The sequence below is a fragment of the Castanea sativa genome, chromosome 4 (genome assembly GCF_040712315.1).
Source record: "Castanea sativa cultivar Marrone di Chiusa Pesio chromosome 4, ASM4071231v1".
In the NCBI taxonomy this organism is placed as follows: Eukaryota; Viridiplantae; Streptophyta; class Magnoliopsida; order Fagales; family Fagaceae; genus Castanea; species Castanea sativa.
Window position 1 is genome coordinate 4351714 of NC_134016.1, and position 6508 is coordinate 4358221.

At 33.7% G+C, this 6508-nt stretch overlaps 1 non-coding gene and 1 pseudogene across 1 annotated transcript; both read left to right on the top strand.

The window, feature by feature from the left end:
• Positions 1-1498: 1498 nt before the first annotated feature.
• LOC142632334 (phospholipase D alpha 1 pseudogene) lies at positions 1499-3471 on the top strand (annotated as a pseudogene).
• Positions 3472-6127: 2656 nt separating this feature from the next.
• On the top strand, positions 6128-6228 carry LOC142633189 (small nucleolar RNA snoR86). The gene has a single exon (XR_012843831.1). It is a non-coding gene; the product is annotated as a small nucleolar RNA snoR86 (small nucleolar RNA).
• Positions 6229-6508: the final 280 nt, after the last annotated feature.

The following is a 6508-nucleotide window of genomic DNA, read 5'->3' on the forward strand; positions in this document are numbered from 1 at the left end:
ATGAAACAATTAAAGTGAATTTGTAATTGTATCAATGCTTCAATAAATAAGTACACATATACCATATCAAATCTAATCATAAAATAATATATCATAAACAATAGTAAATTCCTTATGGTCTAGGATAAGCTATATGCAAAGAAAGCTGTATTGCAACTTACCTATTTAGCAAAGAGGTTCTGAGACAGATTAAAAAGTCAGGTTTGCTATTCACTACTTTGTATTTAAAACAGTGTGCAGCATCCCTACAAACTACTTATGGAGGCATAAAGCGACCACAAGAGTAGTTACCAGTTCCAGTATCCCTAAACCGCTCTGGGTAACTTTTTTTTTTTAATTTAACAATAACAATAACTTAATTGGATTACCTAAACCACTATCAAAATTAAATATAAATTAAAATAATATAACAATTGTGTAAAACGTAAACCACAAAACACATATGACATACAAAATTAAATACAAAACCTATACACAGCTGTCAAAACAGTAGATAGTGTCATAGTCCTATTATCATTTATCAAAACTAAATATAAAATATTATAATAGATGCAAGTTGTAAACCACAACAAACCAATAGAAGGTTGTAGAAGATCTAAGAGGCAAAAGCATAAGTTTGAGATTGTACCATGGTAGTTGGATCTATGTCAGATTGTTGTAGTATGCCCATTAACTGCAACTTTTGTGCAAACTTCTCCTCAAGCTTCTCCACAACTTTTGCAAGTTTGGAATCCATTTCCTCTCTAAGGCGTGCCTCCAAATCTTCTTTTTCTTTTGTAAAATCTTCTCTGCAACGTTTGCTACAACCTTTACCAAATGAAGTTAAGCCATACACATCCTTAGCCATAATACCTATTCCCATGCCAAGAACATGACCATGACTTGGTTCACCAACCACTTCATGAAAGATCTGATAATCATTTGTCTTAGTACCTTCAGATACAGCTTTGGCCTTTATGGCATCCATTTTTTCCTACACAAATAAAAACCACGTGGATAGTCAAAACAACAACAAAAAAACTAAAGTTGATAACAAAATTAATATTTTGGGTTGCATACATATAATGTAAGCATGATCAGTTGCCCATTCTTTGCCATCCTTCTTTGTGTGAAATTTCTTAAAGCAATCAATGGGGCTAGGCTCAGAGCCTGTCTCAGGATACTGCAATATTTAAAAAAAAAAAAAACATAAGTAAAGTTATTAAACTATGTAAATACACAATAAAATGCAAAACTACTTGATGATAATATATATACCATTTCATATCTGTACTTGGTCATTGGTATAGAACCTGTAGTATTCTTTGACATTGGTACGGAAACTGTGTATTCTTCTATATATGTTTTATCAAGTATTAGGGATTGAAACAATTCCAAGAGAGATGCATATTTTAACATTGCATAAATGATTATTCATTGAGCTAGCTACATAATTAAATTCTGCAGCTTGGAAGGCCTTTCACCAAAAACAATATCAAATAGTGGAGGACTTCATCAAATGCTTGGTCTGCATGATTATGGACTTGCAGCTGTAACAAGAGATTCTATTCAATGCCTTCCAGAATATAACAGCACAAACAAAGTTGGAGCATCGTTTGAGACTCCTTGTGGGCGTCTTTTGGTAATTGGCCCGTATCGCTTCTCGTATGCTTAAAAAATCTAATTGATAATATTTTAGTGATCAACTTGAAAATATTTCTAAATAAAATTGTTTGCTCTCAGATCAAACCTGTAGAATACATGGAATTGATTTCTTCCATGGAATTGATAATATTCTAGCTGCTTGCTCTCCCACCTTGTGGTTTTCATTCAATTTTGTTTGTAGAATCATGTAAATTGTGAGCTGACTGCTGAGTATTGACATGTTTTAGATCAATTTGATTGATCCCTTGTTGTATAGATTGGTCAATAATGGGCTTGTTTTAACCCATATTTGTAGGCAGGTGGAGCTGTATTTGGAGCCATTGTTAAAAAATAGATCATTAGAAAAGTAGCGATTCCTTGTAAAACTAATGTTCATTAAAAAATAGATGTTGTTGAATTGGGTTTCTTTTGGAAGTTCTTTTTGTTGGAATTCACATGGCCTTAAAGTTGAGGAGGTTGGTGCTGTAAATCTTATTCCAAAAGAACTGTCACTGAAGATTGTTAGTAAGATTGAGGCAGGAGAAAGATTTACAGTCTATGTTGTCATTCCACTATGGCCAGAAGGTTTCCTAGAAAGTGCATCTGTGCAAGCAATATTGAATTGGCAAAATAGGACAATGGAGATGATGTACAAAGACATAGTGCAAGCCTCGAAACTAAGGAGCTTGAGGCAAACCCAAAGGACTATTTGACATTCTTTTGCCTTGGCAATCAAGAGATGAGGAAAAGTGGAGAATATGAACCTTCAGAGAAGCCCGAACATGACACAGATTATAGTAGAGCTTAGGAAGCCAGGCAGTTCATGATCTATAATCTGTGTCATTGGTTCATCAAATTTTCTTGATAAGTTTAAGTAGTGTTTTCTGTTTGAAAATCTTGAATTCTCTAATCTAAGGCATTTGATTTCATATTGAAGTATGTCAGTGAAAATTTCAATGCATATTAATATGCATTCTAGTTGTTAGTGTTGTGCTATTAAATGACACATTTTGCGTCAATCATCATGTTACTAATTCAAGATACACCCCTCCCCCCCAAAAAAAATGTCATTCTTATTTGATGGATAGAATTTTGAATAACATTATTCCTTAATAAAATATGATTTGCAGCGTTGTAGTAGCTTTATCCAGAATGAAGAGAGTGAGAGCACATCCCAAGACCACATATAAATGTCAACTGAAAAAGAGAGTGAGAGGGCATCCCAAAACCATATAAATTTCAACTGAAAACTTTATCAAGACATCCACATACTGACTGTACATAATAAATTGGAATTTGTTTTTATGAAAATTGAACGTGCTTCTGTTTTGTGTGAGCTCATGCAGTTTTTTAAGGCATTTAGTTGATTAAATATGAGTATATGACAGACAATAACTAAGATTGGACGATGACTGCATTTTGCAGTTGATGATGAATACATTATCATTGGATTTGCCAACATTAATCAAAGGTCAATGGATGGTGCCCGGGACACAAAGATTGCCATGGGAGCCTATCAACCATTCCACCTATGCAACCAGGGGACAAATCCACGGCTTCTGGATGGCATTGTGGTACGAGCAATTAGGCATGCTAGATAACTCCTTTCTCCATCTGGAAAGTGTGGAATGTGTCCAAAGAGTGAACCAAATTGCCAGAAAGTATTGGGACCTCTATTCTAGTGAGACACTGAACCATGACTTGCCAAGCCATTTGCTCAGTTATCCCATTCATATCACCGAAAAAGGAGAGGTCAAAGAGCTACTTGGGATAGAATTCTTCCCAGACACAAAGGCTAAAGTTCTTGGATCCAAGTCTGAATTACTGCCTCCAATTCTCACCACTTAGTTGCCTTGCACTGATTTGAAAACTGAGTTTTTTTTTTGGTTCATCTTATTTCCCAGTACTATGAGTGATTGGCAATCACTGATTGCTATATGTGTTGTGGATATGTAAATAACATTTTTACTATAGTCTAGTTCATGCAACTTTCCAAAGAAGTGATCATGTAGTTCTTGTAGTGGTTAATTACATAGATAGAAAATGATGGATAAATTAGAATTATGAAGTTCAAAGTCAAGCTGAGTCCGAAGGTTTCAAAGAATTTGAGCTTACCATCTATAAGTTGGTGGCCTAGCTAATTGAAAACCAGAGATGAAAATTAAGATATTATGAATTTTAATAGGCATAACTTTGAATACAAATTTCTTGTCACTTTATGTTTCACTAATTATTATATTATTTGAAATTTAGAATTAATTTTTATCTCCAAAGAAAATTAATATTTTCATGATTATTTGCGAAGGCCAATTGTGGCCCTCGCAAATAATTTAGTATTAGTGAGGGTATATTTTTCACTCACACAAAAAATAAACATTTTGCAAAGAGTTTTTATTGTCTCTCGGAAATAATTTGTTGGGAACATTTCCCTCCAATTTTTTTACATTTTAAATATTTTTGTGAAGGTCGATTTTAGCCCTTGCAAATAATTTAATATTAGTGATGACATTTTTTCAACCGTCACAAATAATACACTTTTTGCGAGAGATTTTTAATTTTCCCTCACAAATAATATAGAGGAAAAATTTCCCTCCAAAATATTAGTATTTGTGACGGCTATAACACATAATTACGACAGCTTTTTTTTTTGTCACAAATATTTCACATTTTACCAAGTATTTGCAAGGGCTTTATTTTTCCTTCACAAATAATATTTTTTTAGAGGGCTTTTTGGGTCCGTCAAAAATTCTTGGTCGCTAATAGGCATTTTTTTTGTAGTGTTCATTAATATATATATATATATATATATATATATATATATATATATATATATATATATATTTTTTTTTTTTTTATCCCAAGTCCCAACCATGTCTCTCTCTCAATTCTTCTCTGCCTCTATTTCTCCCTAAACTCTCTTCCTCACTCATATCTCAAACCCAGAATTCACACATGCAGAAGATCCGGCGGCAACAACAAGGCAAACCAAAGGCAGAGCGGCAGCAACGGCAGCAGATCCAACTGATTTTTGTTGGGTGTTTCATGTGGGTTTCTGTTGGATTTTTCATGTGGGTTTTCCATTGGGTTGGATTTAGTTTTTATTGATTTTGATTCAGGTTTGGGATGAGTTTTTCTTCGGGTTTGGGTTGATTATGAGTTGGGTTTTCTAGTGGGTTTAGCTTGATTTTTGTTTGGCTTTATTTGAGTTGGTTTGCGGTGGTGATGGTTGGGTGGTGTTGAGTTGGTGGTTAGATGTTTGTCATCTTCTTCTTCTTTGCTGGGTTGTTGTGGCTGTTGGGAAAGAGAGGGTTGCTGGATTGCTGTGGACATTGGGAAAGAGAGGGAGAACCTGAAAAGTGAGAGGGAAAAAATAATAAATTATTAATATACGCAGCTATAGTAACTGTGCATATATGCATAGTTAGTGTAGCAATTTTGGATATATACAAACTTATGTAGGCACTGATGTAGGTGTTTTTTTTTAAAATGTGTAAAATTAAATGTGTAATATTGAACCGAAATTAGAATTAGTGACTGATTTCCGCTTATCACATAAGATTTTTTTATGAAATTATTGTAAAAATATTGTGAATGAAGTATTATTATTATTTTTATTGAATCGAAATTCTTATAATTCTCAAATCAAGGTGGTCAATATTTTTATTATGTGGTCAAAATAGGTTAATTTAGTGTGTACGTGTGTGTGTGTGTATATATATTGCAAGTATATATGCATTTTTTGGCAAGTCAGGGTGGTCCTGTGACCATCCTGAGGTACACGTAGAGTCACCCTGTTCTTAAGCAATGTGGAATAATTACCAATTTTTTTTTTAAGAAACAAACACACACACCTTCTTAAAAATTCTATGACATCCACTTTTGATAATTACGTTTTTTATAATCAAGTTAAAATATCAATTAATTTTTGACATAGCGGGAATTGAATCTCGATCCCAACTTTAGGTGATTGGCACATGACTTATGATTAGAAGGTCAATAGCCATTTTGAGAAGGCCTGTATATTAGGGTTTGAATGACCAAACTAAACAAGCGCTTTAAAGAACTCTCACAAATGTGGGCAGTCCACATCACCAGAAGGCCTTATTAGAGATCTTCACGACTTTATTGGTAATTAAACAGAGCCGAATATGAGGCCCATCAAACTCCAAGGATTCCCTATTCCCACTTCGGCCACTTCTAATCCCTACGGCCCAACTTAACTTCAAACTAATAATAACGGGGGCATTTTGCACCAAGACAAATTAGGGTTAGGATTTTAGTTCCGGCCTCTATGAAGTGCACTCTAAACTAAAGTCTCTAAACCATCATTTTCCGACCACAACACACTCTTTCTTCTCTTTCTCAAAATCGAAGGTTTCCAATAGCATTGGTTTTTATCAAATCCGAGTAAATTTTTGTTCCTTTTGTTTTGTTTTTGGTTTATGTCTAAAATTTTTTTAGAGATAAATGTGAAAAAAGTTTTATAAAAAAAAGCCAATTTGCAGAGCAAGGGCGTCTATAATAAAAGTGGCGCAAATTGCATTGAAGGTTGGCGATATAAATAAGCGATTCTCCGTGCCTATCAAATTTCTAATTTGCTACATTCTGTCTAACTCAATTTATTTTCTTATTTCCCTAAGCTTTCAAGTATTTTTCGGTTTTGTATTTTTAGTTGTAGCAGTCATATTAGAATGTGATTCTTATGTTAGACCCAATTATTGTCTCTGTGCTTCCTTTTTTTTGTTTTTTTTTTTTGTTGTTGTTGTGACCAGGTACTCTGTTTCTATTTGTGAGTGTATTTAATGGTTTTCATCTGTGAATAGTGATAGGCTTTATTTTTAATTTTTGGGTGCTTTTTCGTCTTTGACAGTCTCTGATCCTATAG